The sequence below is a fragment of the Callospermophilus lateralis genome, chromosome 11, assembly GCF_048772815.1.
Source record: "Callospermophilus lateralis isolate mCalLat2 chromosome 11, mCalLat2.hap1, whole genome shotgun sequence".
In the NCBI taxonomy this organism is placed as follows: Eukaryota; Metazoa; Chordata; class Mammalia; order Rodentia; family Sciuridae; genus Callospermophilus; species Callospermophilus lateralis.
Window position 1 is genome coordinate 77,661,721 of NC_135315.1, and position 18,760 is coordinate 77,680,480.

The 18,760-nt window shown below is 32.5% G+C and overlaps 1 pseudogene; it reads left to right on the forward strand.

Annotated features, from left to right (window-relative positions):
* Positions 1-18,760, forward strand: part of LOC143387963 (abnormal spindle-like microcephaly-associated protein) — a 55,014-nt pseudogene that overhangs the window by 19,523 nt on the left and 16,731 nt on the right.

Here is an 18,760-nt window from a genome sequence, read left to right on the forward strand (position 1 = left end):
GTATTGGTATTAGTTCTTTAGAACTCAATTGTGTATTCATCTGGTCCTGGGCTTTTTTTGGTTGGTAGGCTTCTGATGGCATCTTCTATTAATCTGTTTAAATTGAGTATATCATCTTGATATTCAACTTGGGCAACTCATATGCCTCTAGAAATTTGTCATTGCCTTTGATATTCTCTATTATATTGGAGTACAAGTTTTTAAAATAATATCTAATTGTCTTCTGTATTCCTGTAATGTCTGTTGTGATATTTCCTTTTTCATCACGTTCATTAGTAATTTGAATTTTCTCTCTCCTTCTCTTTGTCAGCATGGCTGAGGGTTTGTTAATTTTATTTATTTTTTCAAAGAACCAAGTTTTTGTTCTGTTTATATTTTCAATTGTTTCTTTTGTTTCAATTTCATTGATTTTGGCTGTGATTTTAAATATTTCCTTAAATATGTCTTCTACTGCTTTTGGTGTTGATTTGTTGTTCTTTTTCTAAGGCTTTGAGATGTAATGTTAAGTCATTTATTTGTTGACTTTTTCTTCTTTTAAGGAATTAACTCCATGCAATGAACTTTTCTTAGAACTGCTTTCATAGTGTTCCAGAGATTTTGATATGTTGTATCTGTGTTCTCATTTACCTCTAAGAATTTTTTAATATCCTCCTTGATGTCTTTTGCAACCCATTGTTCATTTAGTAGCATATTATTTAGTCTCCAGTTATTGGAATAGTTTGTATTTCTTATTTTATCATTGATTTCTAATTTTATTCCAGTATGATCTGATAGAATACAGGGTAGTATCTCTACTTTTTTGTATTTGTTAAGAGTTACTTTGTGGCATAATATATGGTCTGTTTTAGAGAAGGATCCATGTGTGTTTAGAGAAGAAAGTATATTCTCTCATTGAAGGATGAGATATTCTATATATGTCAATTAAGTCTAAGTTATTGAGTATATTATTGAGTCCTATATTTTCTTTGTTCAGCTTTTGTTTGGAAGACCTATCCAGTGGTGTAAGAGGTGTGTTAAAGTCACCAAAATTATTATGTTGTGGTCAGTTTGACTCTTGAACTTGAGAAGAGTTTGTTTGATGAACATAAATGCTCCATTATTTGGGGCATATATTTTTAAAATTGTTATGTCTGGTTGGTATATGGTTCCCTTGAGCAGTGTGAAATGTTCTTCTTTGTCCCTTTTGATTATCTTTAGCTAAAGTCTACTTTATTTGATATGAGGATGGAAACCCCTGCTTGTTTCTGCAGTCCATGTGAGTGGTATGATTTTTCCCAACCTTTCACCTTCAGTCTGTGTATGTCTTTTCCTATGAAATGAGACTCTTGGAAACAGAATATTGTATTGTTCGGTCTTTTTTTTTTTTTTTTTTTAATCGAATCAGCTAGCCTATGTCTTTTGATTAGTGAATTTAGGCCATTAACATCAGGGTTATTATTGAGATATGATTTGTATTCCCAGCTACTTTTGTTTATTTTTGTTATTTAACTTGACTTGGTTTTCCTTTGATTAGCTTTTCCTTTAGTGTAATATCTACCTTTGCTGATTTTTATTGTTGTTTTTCATTTTCTCTTCATAAAATAGTTTGCCAAGGATGTTCTGTAGTAGAGGTTTTCTAGCTGTAATTCTTTTAACTTTTGTGTATCATGGACGATTTTTATTTCATCATCAAATCTAAAGCTTAGTTTTGCTGGATACAAAATTCTTAGTTGGCATCCATTTTTTTTTCAAAGCTTGATATATGTTGTTATAGGATCTTCTAGCTTTCAGGGTCTGGGTTGAAAAATCTGCACATAACCTACTTGGTTCTCCCTATATGTAATCTGATTCCTTTCTCTCGTGGCTTTTAATTTTCTCTCCTTATTCTGTATGTTAGGCATTTTTATTATAATGTACCTTGGTGTGAATCTGTTGTGATTTTGTACATTTGATGTCCTGTAAACCTCTTGAATTTGGTTTTCCAATTCGTTCTTTATGTTTGAAAATTTTTCTGCATTATTTCATTGAATAGATTGTTCATTCCTTTGTTTTGGAACTGTGCCTTCCTCTATCCCAATAAGTCTTAAATTTGGTCTTTTTATGCTATCCCATATTTCTTGAATGTTCTGCTCATGGTTTATTACCATTTTCAACTTTGTGATCTACATTCTTTTCAAGATTATATATTTTTTCTTCATTGTCCGAGGTCCTGTCTTCCAAGTGGTCTAATCTGTTGGTGATGCTTTCAATTGAACTTTTAATTTGTTTCTTTCATTTCAAGGATTTTTTTGAGAGAGAGAGAGAGAGAATGAATTTTTAATATTTATTTTTTAGTTTTCGGTGGACACAACATCTTTATTTTATTTTTATGTGGTGCTGAGGATCAAACCCAGCACCCCGCATATGCCAGGTGAGCGCGCTGCCGCTTGAGCCACATCCTTAGCCTCTCATTTCAAGGATTTTTGTTTGGTTTTTCTTTAGAACTTCTATCTCCCTATTGAAGTAATCTTTTGCTTCCTGTATTTGCTTATGTAGCTCTTTGTCAAGATGATTTTTTTTTTGCTGCCTGTATTTGCTCTTTTATATCATCCTTTAATTCACAAAACATTTTAACTATATACATCCTGAACTTCTTCTCTGTCATTTCATCTGCTGTGCTGGCCATGGATTCTAATAATGTGGTATCTTCATTTGTTTGTGGCACCTTCTTCCCTTGTCTTTTCATGTTGTTTTTGTGTCTTCCTTTTTAGCTCTGTGAATCCAAGGCGTTACCATTTTTATCCCATAGGCTTATAGTGCCCCTGTAGGGTTCCAATACCTCTCCTGAGGGAAAGGACAATGTTAACAAATATAAACAAAATACCACCTAAAAACAAATATTTGTTATTAAGATATTTACAGGTTGGTCACAGTGTACAGAAATGGTAAATTCAAGTATTATCTACAATATAATCAGTAGGTTTGTAAAAGGGTTTATAGTTTCTGATGGTGGGCAAAGAACCTGGGGTGTAGGAACATATGTTGAGGAGGTATGAGATGAGGATATAGAGTTAATCTTAGGATGTGTGAAAGAGAAATCTAAAGAAGAATGTTAGTAGCAGGAGAATAGAGAGGAAGTAATTCGGGGTAGACAAGTAAGAGGAAAGACATAGAATACATAAAACAAACACATGTATATTAAGAAAATTTTAAAAATGTTAAAATAATAAAAATTGGAGAGAAAGAAAAAAAAGAATATACAACACAACAGTAATATACTATTCAGTCATACCAGTCCTCAATATCCTAATTCATGCAAAGTACTTGCTTTCACATATGTTGGGGATGTGAGGGCAGGAGAATAAAGAGGGAGAAGAAAGAAAAAAAAATCTCAAAGGAAGAAAAAAGGATTGTTTTGGTTGGAGATGAGAATCTTTCCTGCTTCCCTTCTCATCCAGTAGGTGGGGTTGTCTGTTCTTAGTTGATATCTCTGCTCTCATGATGATGGGGGTTACCAGGGTGTGAGGGTTGGTCTTGTGTGCAGGGCACCTGGAAGTGGGGTTTGGCACTCCAGTTGGGAGACTGCACCTCAAGGATCTCCTTTGGCATCTATCTGCTCCTGTCATGTGGGTGCTGGGTCTTATCTCCTTATCTCACCTGTAGACCTCACAGTTCCTGCCCTCTAAATTAGTCTCTAAAGTGTATCTCCCTCCCCCCCCTTTCTACTTCCTAATCAGGAGCCTTTCTCCAGAGGTTCTTGTATGTTGCACTCTGGTGGCTGTCATAGAGGGCTGTTTTTTATTGCACTGTTCCAAGTTAGCAGCTGCTGGCGATTGGGAGGAATTAGAAAACTATGGGTACGTGGTTATTTGGTGTTCCAAACTGGTAGTTGCCCCAACTAAAGATGGTGATGAAGATGACCCAAGATGGAGGCAGCTGCTTTCTGCGATGGGGTGTTGGGAGGGGTGGGGTGCGGTAGCCAGGAGATGTATTGTGATTGGTTTAGATGAGCTCTGTAGCATGCAATGTTGCAGCTCTCAGCTTTTTTTCAGAGCTTCTGATGTCCCCAGGTGCAGGCCGGCTACTGCAAATAGGGGACTAAGACAGTAGTTGCAGAGTCCCAAGATGGAAGCGACAGAGGGAGCCTCACATTGGTAGATGGGGGTCCACGTGGGAGTGGCGGCTGGAGTTCCTGCTCATGGGTAGCAGCTGTACTTCGTGGGAGCGGCGTCTGGGAATTCTGCGCTGGTGCTGATGCCAGTGGTCCCACTAAGGCACCTTGTGACCTGCGTGAGCAAGTAGTCAGGAGTCGAAAGTCCTTTTCTAAAGCTGAGGTCTGGGGCCTTGCGGGCAAAGAGGCTGTGATTCCTGCTCAGGATCAGCTATGGGGGGTCCTCTATCACTCTCAGCAAAGCAGTTTTCCCACAGGCTGAGACCCCGGTCATGGAGCGACACAGAATGCTGCCTCCCTCTGGTCTACCATCTTGGATCTGAGCAAAAATCACATTCTTTAGGAGCTTAACTTTTTTTTATTAATTTATAAAAATGATGGAAAATAAGCCAGTTCAAAGGTCATTTAATATTCTGGATTAGAGAAGCTAATATTTAAAATGTTGGTGGTAGTAGGTAGTGCTAACAGGTTGTGGAGATATATTGGCCCAAGATACTTAGTGAATGATGACAACTACATTTTAAGATTAGAGAATCAGAAGAAAACTTGGAAGGAGTGGGAAATGGATTCCATTTTTATCATCTTAAGTTGGATCTTATTGCTGAATTTAAGAATTTATGATATTTTTTAACCAGAAATATTTATCCTTTTTTTATTACCCAGTAAATGCTGCTACTCTTCTTTTGGGAGCGGAGAATCAACATAAAATAAGTGTTCCTAGAGCGCCTACAAAAGATGAAATGTCTCTCAGAGCTTATACTGCACGGTGCAGGTTGAATAGATTACGCCGCACAGCATGCTGTTTATTTACATCTGAAAAAATTGTTAAAGCTATTAAAAAGCTTGAAATTGAAATTGAAAATAGGCAGTTAATTGTTTGAAAAGATAAACACCTCTGGAAAGATATTGGTAAGAAGGTTACTGGTTAATTTTTAAAATTTTGCATTTAGTCCCTGCCCCCAGTTTTATTGAAGGAAGTATAATTGACAGATAAAAATTGTATATATTTAAGATATACAGTGTGATGTTAATATGCATATATATTGTAAGATGATAACTACAATGTAGCTGATTAACATATCTAGCACCTTACATAGTTACGTTTGTGGGGAGGATGGGTTGGTTGAGGACATTTAAGATGTATTCTTAACAGATTTCAAGTTTGTAATTCAGCTTTGATAACTATAATCACAATACTATACAGTAGATCTCTAGAACTTATTCATCTTGCATAAATGAAACTTTGTACCCTTTTGATAAGCATCTCCTCAGCCCTTGGCAACCACCATTCTCTCTGCTTCTGTGAATTCAATGATTTTAGATTACATGTGCAAGCAAGATAATACAGTGATTGTTTTTCCTTTCCTGGCTTATTGCACTTAACATAATGTCCTACAGGCTTATCCATGTTGTGAAAAAAGACATATTTCCTTCATCTTAGAGGCTGAATAGTATTTCATTATGTGTATAGACACAACCCATTTTCTTTATTCTTTCTTTCATTGGTGGATACTTAGATTGTTTCCACATCTTGGCTACAGTGAATAATGCTACAATAAATATAAAAATAAAATTATCTCTTCCAGACACTGATTTCATTTTGTGTGTGTGTGTGTGTGTGTGTGTGTGTGTATGTGTATGTGTGTGTATAGATAGATAGAGATATGTTTTGTTTCAAAGCTAAATTTACTTGCTTTAGCTTTTCTGCCCCAAATCTCACATACATAAATATAATAATGTATAGTTAACAATAGAAGTATTTTTCATATAGACAATATGCTTCATATAAGTGATTATTCTTTTTTTTTCCACTGATATCTTTTCTGTGGAATTTTATCCTCTTTATTTAATTAGTGATCTGAACTTGTCTTTCTTTTGATCTATATTTCAGGAGAACGTCAGAAAGTCTTGAACTGGCTATTATCCTATAATCCTTTGTGGCTTCGAATTGGCGTAGAGGTGAGGATATGTTTTAGTTTTAAACAGTTTATTTTTCAATTATATACTTAGAATATTCTTTAATAAAATGTGGTTTTACTCATAGAAGTTATAAAATTATTTGCTTAGCTTGATTCATCTTCAATATAAAATATAAGGTCAACTAGGAAATACTGATTAGATAAGTAGACCATGTCATTATTTATTATTGACATATTGTTACAGAGTAATTTATTTCTATAGTCTTTTTCTTCTTTCTTTTTTTTTTTTTTTTGTATTGGAGATTGAACACTTTACCATTGAGCCACACCTACAGCCTTTTTTATTTTTTATTTTGAGACAAGGTCTTGCTAACTTGTTTAGGGCCTTGCTTAATTGCTAAGGCTGGCCTCAAACTGCCTCAGCCTTCCAAGCCACTTGGGATTACAGTTGTGTCACCACCATGCCCAGCTACTTCTGTAGTCTTTTAAATATACATAATGTGATCTTGGCTGTAATGAACCTATAGTATAGTAAACTAATTTTTTGAACATTTATAAATGAAAAGACTAGGCTGTTTAAAACATATTTTCTAATTTGTCTCTTTAAATCTCAATGAGATGTGTATTATTATTTTTACTTCTCTAACAAAGTGAAAGCTATGATATTAAGTGACTTGTAAAATGCTAGTAATTGGTCAAGCCTTGTACCTACCACTGTCTGAGCCAAATCACAACTTTCCAATTATTTGATGGACTACTACTTAAAAAACGTCATCCAGATTTGAATTATTACATAGTACTTGTTAACTATTATAAAATTTTGAATAATTAGGGTTCTGTTATACTTTCATGATATCTGTAGTTGCATGGTTATAATTAAATTTGAACAATGTTTCTATACTTTTTAAAATTTTTGGTACTGGAGATTGAATCCAGCAGTACTCTACTCCAATACTTTTTATTTTTTATTTAGACTGGGTCTTGCTAAGTTGCTGAGGCTGGCCTCAAATTTGTGTTCCTCCTGCCTTAGCCTCCAAGTAAATGAGATTACAGGTATATACCACTGCCCCCAGCAATGGTATATACCTGTAATATTCCTTTAACTTAAAGGAAAAATTTTAAACATAAATGTAAAAGCTCCTTGTCAGATGCTTAAAAATTTATCTAAGTTCTAAGTTTTGTCTTTTTTTTTGTGAAGTAAACATTTAAAAATGCATAAACTATATATGTATAGTTTTAAAGGGTTATTTATTGAATGACTATGTCATTTCCTTACTGTTTAGGATATAGACTATTACCAGTTCTTTAGAAGATTGTTGTCTACTCTTCTCCAATAGCGTTTCATTCCTTTTTTGAGGTAGTATGATTCTGACTTTAGGTTTTAATTTTTTGTTTTTAGACAATTTATGGTGAACTCATATCTTTGGAAGACAATAGTGATGTCACAGGGTTGGCTATGTTTATTCTGAATCGCTTGCTTTGGAATCCTGATATAGCAGCTGAATATAGACACCCTACTGTTCCTCATTTATACAGAGATGGTAAACATTGCTGCTTCCTTTGCATTTTCACCACACTATGCACAAATGGCTTCTGGTTATTCTTCCTGTTTTTATTTATGTTTTACTTTCTTAAAGAAACCAGTCTAAATAGGTCTGTTTCCACTGCCTTCCTTTCCCTTATTCCCATTATTCCTCTTCACTATGTATAATTATTACTACTATTTTTTGTCTCTATCCATCTTCTCCCTCCAATAGATTATAAATCCTATTCAGATTATATTTGTCATGCTTCGCTACTGTATATATATTGCCTAGGACAAAGCTTGCAAATAGTAGGTGCTCCGTAAATGTCAGTTGAATGAATCCAGCTAAATCTCCTCATGTGCCCATTTTCCTTATCCATGAATTGAAAATATTAAATGGTACCTCTTATGTAGAGTTGTTGTATAGGTTTATTGAATTCATATATGTAAAACACTAAGAAAGGCACATAGTGTGATTTTTTTATTTGTTTGCTACTACTTTTTTTATGTTTTAAGTGAAACTTGCCTTTCATGGATGAATTTGTTATTATTTTTTAAAATATTTTTTCTAAGATCATGAAGAAGCTTTGTCCAAGCTTTTTCACATTGAAAAAGTTATTGTTGTTGGTATGCTAAGCTTTCCAGACTTATTGATCATGATCGTTGTCTCTTCTGTAAAGATGCTGAATTCAAGGTATAATTTTCATTTTATCTTATATATTTCAAATTTCCCATTTAAGACTTTTGTTGATCTTGTGGCATATTTTCTGTTTAGAAAGAACATTATCTTTGTTTTTTTTTAAATTTTTTTTAGCTGTTGATGAACCTTTATTTTATTCATTTATTTATATGTGGTGCTGAGCATCAAACTCATTGCCTCACACATGTGGGGCAAGTACTGTACCACTGAGCCACATCCCCAGCCCAGAAAGAACATTTCTAGAGACTAATATGTTAGAATATAATATGAATGAATGTTTATTTAGTGAATCCCATCAGTAATTCTACCTTTCCTGATTTTTTGTTGGTTAACCTTTCACCAGTACATCATTATTACTCTTAATTTTGACATGAAAATGAACTAAACTATGTTTCTAAGAAATTAATTTTGAGGGAAATTTCTTACCTAATTTTGATGTAGTATATTATCAAATTAATGCTAGGTTTTATAGTATGTTATTAATTATGAGCAAATTTTAAAGAGAACATTAAATTGAAAATGTATGATATTTGCAGTATTAACATTTGATATGAAACTGAAAATCTTTTTATACTATAATTAATTTTATGTCTATATTTACAGAATGACCAAAAGGATTTGCTTTTATTATATAAAAAGTTATACTATTGAAATATTATATCTGCAACCTGTTTCTTTGTAGGCTAGTAAAGAAATCCTTCTGGCTTTTTCACGAGATTTCCTAAGTGGTGAAGGTGATCTTTCCCGTCACCTTGGCTTTTTGTGATTGCCTGTTAGCCATGTTCAGACACCATTTGATGAATTTGATTTTTCTGTTACAAATCTTGCTGTAGATTTGCAGTGTGGAGTGCGTCATGTGTAAGTATAAGAAATAGAATCATTTTGCTAATGGAATAGACCAAATTTTTTTGGAAAATGTCGTACTCTGTACTTATAAATATATATATATATTTTTTTGTTCTTTCTTGTAATGGAATAAATTTAGGGTTGAAAAAAATTGAGATTTCTCTTTCAAAAAATGATATCAGTTTTATGCCTAGAAACTTTTCTCCTATCACACTTTTTTTTCTGTTGGCATGTGACTTGAGTACATGCTCTGCAGTACATGGTTAGGAACTACTGATATCTCAGAAAAGGACTGGGAAAGAGCATGAAACTAATTAAAACATTAAACACTTAAATACATTTTATGTCAACAGTAGCTTCATGAGTTCCATTATCATTTCAGACTAGCTTTAGTAGCATTTACTTTGTTTTAATGTTTGATTAAAATCAGATGAAGTGATAGAATGACTTGCCCAAGTTTTATAGAGTAAAATGGAGATATAGACTCTTTTAAGCCTGACTTTAAATTATAGAATATTTACCAAATAATAAACTGGAATCCCTCACAGTTGGCTATGATTTTAGTAATGGATTGCTTATTTCAGCTTTGGAAGGCCTGACTTTGACCATGTACTTCAGTTAGTCTCTTTAGAATTTCTGGATTGGAGACAATAGTCTTATTTCTAAGGAACTCTCCAATATGTTATACCCTTATCAAGGAAACACTTTGGGGGTTAAAAAAAGAGAGAGAGAGAGAGATTTAGTTATAGATGGGCACAATATCTTTGTTTAATTTAGTTACTTCTATGTGGTGCTGAGAATCAAACTCAGTGCTTCACACATGCTAGGCAAGTGCTCTACCACTGAGCTACAGCCCCAGCCTCATTATGTATTTTTTTATGTGTATGTGAATTTCAAACCAGCCAGTTAAACTGGTAATGGGTTGGTCTATTGTTGCAGAAATGTTTCCTACATTGATTGGTCTAGGATGATCTTAAGTCATTTTCTAGCCTTTAGAAACTATGATTCTGTAAATAATTTGGTCACCTTTTAGTTATATACAACATCATATGAGGCTTGCTTTTTCTATGGAAATATTGCCTATTGTGTAGTAGATAAAATATTGGTAACCTAGATGATATTAGGAATTTGAATTCAAGCTCTGGAGTACATGTCTTTTTTAGGTAGACATTCAAATATGTTTATAGTATGCATTACTATTATACACACAGAGAGAGAAAGAGAATTCGACCAACTGTTGTTATGGAAACTGATGAAACAAGATTTTAATTGCTGTCTTATTTCTGTCATAGCAGTATATGATGATGAATTAGATCAATTAAATTAACTTCCTCCTGGACCTTTGTTTCTTTCTCTGTAAAAAAAAAGGCCACTAATACCTGACTATGGGATTTACCATGATAACTAAAATAAAAACAAAAACAAAAAAAACACTTAACTTTATTAATAGATTATAGCACACCTTAATACATTCCTCCTTCTTCTTATCCTTCCTCTCCTTCCTTTTTTTCTTTCTCTGAAGAAGTTTATTATTTTGTTGATATGTATGTATATTTTTGTGTATGTTTCAGTTTTCTTATCATTTTATTCATGAATTTCTATATTTAAAAATTAAAAATGAAAAACAGCTACTCATTAACTATGGAGCAATACAGTTTTGAGATAGTTATTTGGAGTCTTTTTGACCTTACTCTCTTTAAACTCTTGGGATTTATGTGGGTAATAACTATTTTTAAATGAATATTTCTTTTCATATATATTGTTACATAGCAAATTCATCTGAAAATTTCTTTACTACTAGGCGAACCATGGAACTTCTCACATAGAACTGGAATCTTTCAAAGAAACTCAGGATTCCTGCAATAAGTCGTCTTCAAAAAATGCACATAATTGACATTGTTCTTCAAATTCTTAAATCATGAGGAATTCAATTAAGTGATGAACATGGTAAAAACTGAACAGAGAAATACTTATTCTCATTGAATATTGGTATATATATATATACATGAATCATTCTAATGGACTGCATTTTTATTGGCAGGAAATTCAATCCTATCTAAGGATATTGTGGATAGGCACAGAGAAAAGACTCTTGCATTGCTTTGGAAAATTGTATTTGCTTTTCAGGTATTATACATTTGGCACATTTTGTGTTTTTTTTATTTTTCAATTTTGATTACTAGTTTATAAAAGGAATTTGAATCAAATAAACACAATAATAACTACCACTTATTAGAATTTATTCTGTCTCAGGCCTGTGATAATTTTTGTATGTATTCTATTTTAATATTTCTCACACATGCATTAGGTCATGTTAAGTCTCCTTCACAGGTGAGGAAACTGAAGCTTAAGTTTATATCATTGATAGGTGGAACTGTGCTGAGAATCTAAGCTTGTGTGGCCCCAAATCTCATTTTCTTAACCACTAGATATTTTATCAGTGTAGATTGTAGGATGGCGATGTAGCTTAGTAGAAGAGTGCTTGCCTTGCCTAGCATGTATGAGGTCCTTAAAGAAAATGTAGATTTTTCTGTACTTTGGGAATTTTATTTTTGGATTTTAAAATTTCTGATTAGGTTTTATTTTTTTAACCTGCAGTTGATCAAAATACAGAATAGATACTTTAATTCTGTAGGTCAAAAATAACATGATATGGAACTAGAGAGAACAAAGGGAAAAAAGGGGGGATAGGGTGGGGAATCTCATGAAAATAGAAGACCAGTATAGTAGAGGAAAGTGAGGCAAGAAAGGAGAAGGCAGGAGAGGAGGAAAAGGGGAGAAGGGTACTAGGAAATGGCATTGACAAATCATGTTATGGGTATGTATGAATATGTAACAATGAATCCCACTAATATGTACAATATAAAGCACCAATAAAACATTAAAAATATAAACTAATATATGAAAAATTAAGGAATTTATCCTTTTTTATATGTTTCAGGTGGATATTTCCCTTAATTTAGAGCAATTAAAAGAAGAAATTCACTTTCTAAAATACACACACAGTATAAAGAAATCATTGTCTGCAGTGTCGTGCTGCTCTGATGCTATTATTAATAAGAAAAAAGACAAAAGAAATAGTGGTTTCTTTGAACAGTATAGTGAAAATGTGAAATTATTGATGGACTGGGTAAATGCAGTTTGTGCCTTCTATAATAAGAAGGTAAAGTTTTTTTTGTGGTTGTTTTTGTTTTAATTAACTATCTTTAAATAATTTTGGTTGATGTCAATTAAGCTTAATGCATAAAATATTTTCTTACATTTCTTAAATAATGAAATTTTTAGATTTAAGCAGATTTTTCCTCACATGAATGATTATATTGTTATATGCTAGATTTTAACTAATCTAAGTTGTCACCAATTGGAAAATGCATGATGTAAGTTTTATATATCACTAAGGGGGAAAATGCCCTTAATTAAGCATTTATACAGAACTGGTATATGATGTCCATTTTGTTATTATATTCTTGTTTAAAATGGCTATCAAGTGTAGTAGAAGCATATGCAGAATTCATAAGAGAAAACTGTGATGTTCCAAAGTATGTACATTAAGTAAACTTTGTTTAGGCATTGAGTATATAGTGCTGTTGGCCATGCTTTGTTTCTGACTGAATCAGAAACATACATAGAACAATGCCATCTACAGACTGAGGAAAATGTTGGACCAGAGACTCACAGCAACTTAACTGTATCTTTCCCCCGTGAGAAGTGGTCAGTATTCCCTATTCAGCGTTCACGGATAATGAGAATTGACTATAATTACCGTATTTTCTTAAGAGAGCTATAACAAATTACTGCAAACTAGACCTTTATTCTATTAACAGCTCTAGAGACTTGAAGTCTGATATCATGCCTGAGAAGGGAATATGCTCTCACTGAAGTCTCTAGGGAACTGTGTCATGTTCTTAAGTACTGGTGGTTGCCAGCAGTGCTTGGTAGTTTTTGACTCATCTGTGAATTATTTCAGTCTCTGCCTCTTCCCATCTTATGGAGTTCTCCTTGTGTTTCTGTCTGTGGGTTTCTTTCTTCTTAAAAGGACACCAGTCATAATGGATTAGGAACTCGCCCTACTTGTATGACCCCATGTCACTTAATTATATCTATAATGACCTTGTTTCCAAATAAGGTCACATCCTGAGGTTCTGGGAAAGATGTGAAGTTTTGATTGATACTATCTAATCCAAGACAGTAATAATATAAAATCCTACTTTTGAAATGGTTAAGATTTAATATTTGAGAATTTGGCTGTGCATATGGTATACTAGATTCTCTTAACAATTAGTGTGATACTCTTTAACTACTAAAAGGATATAATGTTCTATGAAAGCTTATATGAGTATTTAAAAACAAGTAATTATTTTTCTGGTATTTCCAATCAGGTAGAGAATTTTACAGTGTCTTTCTCAGATGGCCATGTGTTATGTTACCTTATCCATCACTACCATCCTTGGTATGTGCCTTTTGATGCTATTTGTCAGTGTACTACTCAAACTGTGGAATGCACACAAACTGGTTCAGTGGTATTAAATTCTTCCTCTGAATCTGATGACAGTACTCTGGACATATCTCTTAAATCATTTGATCCTGGTTAGTCCTTTTTTGTTGATCAACCTTTCTGGTTCTTTGCCATGTCTGATTTTGGGCTATAGCATTCTAATTTCTTTCTTTCTTTCTTTCTTTCTTTCTTTCTTTCTTTCTTTCTTTCTTTCTTTCTTTCTTTCTTTTTCTTTACTCGCATGATAGAAAATACTTCAGAACTCCACAAAGAACTTCTGGAAAATGAAAAGAAAAATTTTTATTTGGTCAGGTCTGCAGTTAGAGACCTTGGTGGAATACCTGCTATGATTTGTCATTCAGATATGTCAAATACAATTCCAGATGAAAAGGTAAATAAGGGTTTCTTAAACTCTTAATAAGTCTCAGAATATAACAGTGAGTATATATTCTCTGTTGATCTTCTGTATTCATCTTTTGTGTTTTTTTAGGTGCTTATTACCTATTTGTCATTTCTTTTGTGCAAGGTTTTTAGATCTTCATAAAGAAATAAGAGCTGCTCGACTTATACAGACAGCATGGAGAAAACATAAAATAAAAACAGAACTAAAGCTCTATAAGGTAATCCTAGAAAATGAAGACATATGAATTGTACTTTAAAATATGCTAGTTTTTTTTTAAATGATGCTGTTGATCAAACCCAGGACATACTTGGCTAATGTTCTATCACTGAGCTACTATACAGCCTCCAGTTGATTGGTTCTTGATGTGAATTTTATATTTACTAATATATGAAGTTAAAAAGATAAATTTAATAATTGCATGTATGTGTTTTGAGGTGACATGGTCTGAATATTCTAATCACTACTATTTCCTTAATTTGATTCCTTTCCACCTCTGTCCACCTTTTCACTTAGTCTGCCCTAGGGCATGGGGAATAATGTTGTCTGCTTTGTAAATTTGTGAAGAATAACTTAGGGATGCTTGACTCAGCCCTTCTTACAGCAGGACTCTCCTTTTGATTTTTTCAAGTTGTGTTCTGTGAGGCTTATCCTAGTGCTAGTGTTGATTGGGTCTGGACATCAAGTGTCTGATTTTGCAGTAATTAACAAGACCATTTTGTTTGTCCTGAGACCATTTTTCAGTTTATCCTTTATAAAGCAGTACTTTGGTGTCCATTATTTTATTTTTCAAAATGTTTAAGATCTGGACACAGGGATAGAGATGTTATTTATTGCTTTCTTTTGTGATCCCAACAGTACAAAATTTTTCATTAACATAAAATAACTTCATTCTTAGGTTCTGAGAAAAATGTCATTTTTAATAATCTGAGAAATGGTCTCTTGACCAGTTGAGCAGAACAGATTATTTTAACCCTTTCAGCTTCCTACCTACTAACCAATATTATACTTAATATTTAGAAAACCAACAATAATAGAACAAGTAGTCGTCGTCTAATAAAATTTTTCATAGATATTTCAGAAATAGGTTACATTCATTATTGCTCCTCAAATTTTTAATTACAGTAAATTTATATTTATGGCCAGTTTTCAGTAGCTATCTAAAACAACTAACATTTTGGCAACTACAAAACATAACCTGCTTTCCCATACAGTGTCTGACTTAGAAAGAATAATACCTGAAATAATTTGCTCTTGCCCAAAGTCCTGTAGTAACTTAATTAACTTAAAAAAATTAATTATCATATAAGGAATAAAGTCTTAAATAATTTAGTATTTAATTCACATTTGCTGGTTTTGTTTTGTTTTTTAAGGAGAGAGACAAAACTGCAAGAATTATTCAGTCAGCTGTAATAAATTTTCTAACCAAACAACGAGTGAAAAGAAAGATTAATGCAACACTGGTCATTCAGAAATATTGGAGAAGAGTCTTAGCACAAAGAAAATTATTAATGTTAAAAAAGGAAAAACTGGAAAATGTATAGAATAAAGCAGCAATGGTCATTCAGGTATAGTATCCTGAACAAATTTTTTTAACTTAAACATTTCTGGTAACATTTTAAAGGAAGAAGGAAAAACATAACAAAATCTTCAATGATTAAATATTAGAATTCTTTTTCTAATATTGTCTCTTAATATCCAAAGATGATTGATTCCAGGACCCCTTTGTGAATACCAAAATCTGCAATGTATATGATTTGTATATTATCTATGTACATCTTCCTGTATATTTCAATTTTCTATATTACTTATAATACCTAATACAATATAAGTGCCATATAAATGGTTATTATACTGTATTGTTCAAGGAATAATGATGACAGGAAAATTCTGTACATGTTCAGAACAGGCACATTTTTTCTGGAATATCAATCTCTTGGTTGAATTTAATAATGTAGAATTCATAGATACAGAAAGCTGACTATATTTGATTTAAAAAAATATTTAGCGTCTCCTTACTACCTGTGAATCTCTTTGCTACATTCAGCATAAGACTGAAACATAATTGAAATGCCTTCTTTGTTCTGAAAGGAACAAGACTCTAGTTCTATGCATCTTTCTGTCTTCATTTTGTATTAGAGATTTGTAGTCTTCCACTGCATGGGACATTGTGGCATACAGCATCACTCTACTTTGAATCCATGTACCTTACCAAGGTATAGCTTTATCTTAATAATGAGTCCTATAAACTTCTCTTTGGGAACAAATAATACACACATTTTTCTTCCAAGCCCATTTAGTTAGTATATAATGAAAATAGTGCTTATAATTAGTCAATAGAATGTCTATGTTATTTTTCTTTTTAGCCAAAATATGTAATATCTATTTAACATAATATGTTCCTTGTGTTGACTATACTGGGTCCTTTGCTTTTTTGTATAATGTTAGCATCAGTTTGCTGATATCCAAAGTAATTGGTGAGATTTTGATTGAGATTGGATTGAATCAAAATAAAGAACTGACATCTTGATAATTTTGAGTCTTCCTAATCATACATGACCATGGTATATTTAGATCTAAATTTCTGATGTTTCATCAGTTCTGAATTTTTGCTCATATAGATTTTGTACATATTTTGTTAGATATGCACCTTAGCATTTCATGGTTTTGCTACAAATGTAAATAGTACTAAGCTTATACATTTATTGTTTACTTATTATTCTGAGATTTTTTTCTTTTCTTTTTTTTTCCTGTAGATTCTTTGGTACCCAGTCCCTATACTGCTCTACTTGCATGAAAGGAAAAAAATATATAGTAAGAAACAACATGCCCCTCTCCTAATCAACAATTTATAGATTGTTTTGGACAGGTTTCTATAAGAATTATCTGGAACTAGATTACCAGTAACCTGGGATCATGTAGATATCAGCAACTGGAATTGGCTGGAAAGTCTGCAGTCCTGTTTGTTGAGCCAACATATTGTTTCATTGACTAAGAAGCTACATTATAATTGTGGCTTTTCAAGAGACAAAAGTTTGCTTACTTTAGAGTGTTTCCAAAATTTCATATATATATATTCATTCCATATATTATATATCTATAATCCCCATATTTGGTAAAAGAAAGTAATTTTATTTTTAATAACAATAATAACCCTAAAAGTGGTCTAGCTCATTTGTTTCTCAAACTCCTGTATAGTTGTCCCTTGGTATCCATGAGGGATTGGTTCTAGGACCCCAGCAGATATCCAAATCTGTATGTTTACAAAATGGCATGGTATTTGTGTATGACCATGCACATCCTCATCCTCCAGTATGCTTTGAATTCTCTCATAGTATTTCTAATATTCAATGCAATGCCAGTAGTGTATAAATAGTTTTTAGACTTTATTGTTTAGAGAATGATAGCAAGAAATCAAGTTGGTACGTGTTCAATACAGTCACATCTTTCTTTTCTTTTTTCTTTTGGAAAATGTTCCACCCTCACCTGTTTGAATTCATGGATGGGAAATCCATGGAAACAGAGGGCTCACTATGTTTATATTATCAGTCCTGTAATGTTATAGTACAGGATGCCTTATGTACAGAATTTTCAAGCATAATAAGATAGTTTAACAACCATAAAATAAAGGAAATATTTAAGATCTGGAAATAAAGTCTTCAGAAATTATATATAACCAATAGATACCAAAAATATTATAATATTTTTCTTTTCCTTTTAATATAACAAAATTGCTACTTATGACTCTGTAATACAAATGCAGTGTAAATACAATCAGAATTGAAATGGATTTCTGAATTGACTACAGCTGTATCACTGTAAAGACTAAACTATAAACAAGATGTTAGCAATGAAATATTGGCTTTCTAATTAATGTGTTCATTTTTAAGCATGGCATTAGAAAACTTAATATTTTCAAAAGTATTAAGAATAGAAAGCTATGTCTATTTTACATTTTGTCCTTTATTACCTTTCCCAGGAGTATTGGAGAAGATATTCCACTAGAAAAAGATTTCTGAAATTGAAATATTATTCAGTCATCCTGCAATCTAGAATAAGAATGATAATTGCTGTTAAATCTTATAAACGATATCTTTGGTCCACAATTACATTTCAAAGGGATTGGCGTGCTAGTTTAAGAAGAAAACAAGATCAACAAAGATATAAAAGGTTAAAATCATCATGCCTTATAATCCAATCTGTGTTCAGAAGATGGAAGCAACATAAAATGCAATTACAAATAAAAGCTGCAGTAATATCGCAAAGAGCTTTTAGAGAATGGCATTCTAGGAGAAAAGCTAAAGAAAAGTCTGCTATTGTCATACAATCATGGTATAGAAGGCACAGAGAATTACAGAAATATATTTATATTAGATCTTGTATTGTTATTATTCAGAGAAGATTTCGGTGCTTTCAAGCCCAAAAGTTATATAAAAGAAAGAAAGAGTCTGTACTGACTATCCAGAAGTACTACAGAGCATACCTTAAAGGAAAGATTGAGCGCACCAACTACTTACAGAAATGAGCTGCAGTCATTCAACTACAGGCAGCTTTCAGGAGAATGAAGGCTCAGAATTCATACAGACAAATTAGAGCTGCTTATTTTTTCCAATCATATTGGAGAATGCGACAGGAAAAATTTAGACTTTTAAACCTTAAGAAGATTGTTATCAGATTGCAGGCACACATAAGAAAACATCAGCAATTACAGAAATATAAGAGGATGAAGAAAGTAGCCATTATAAT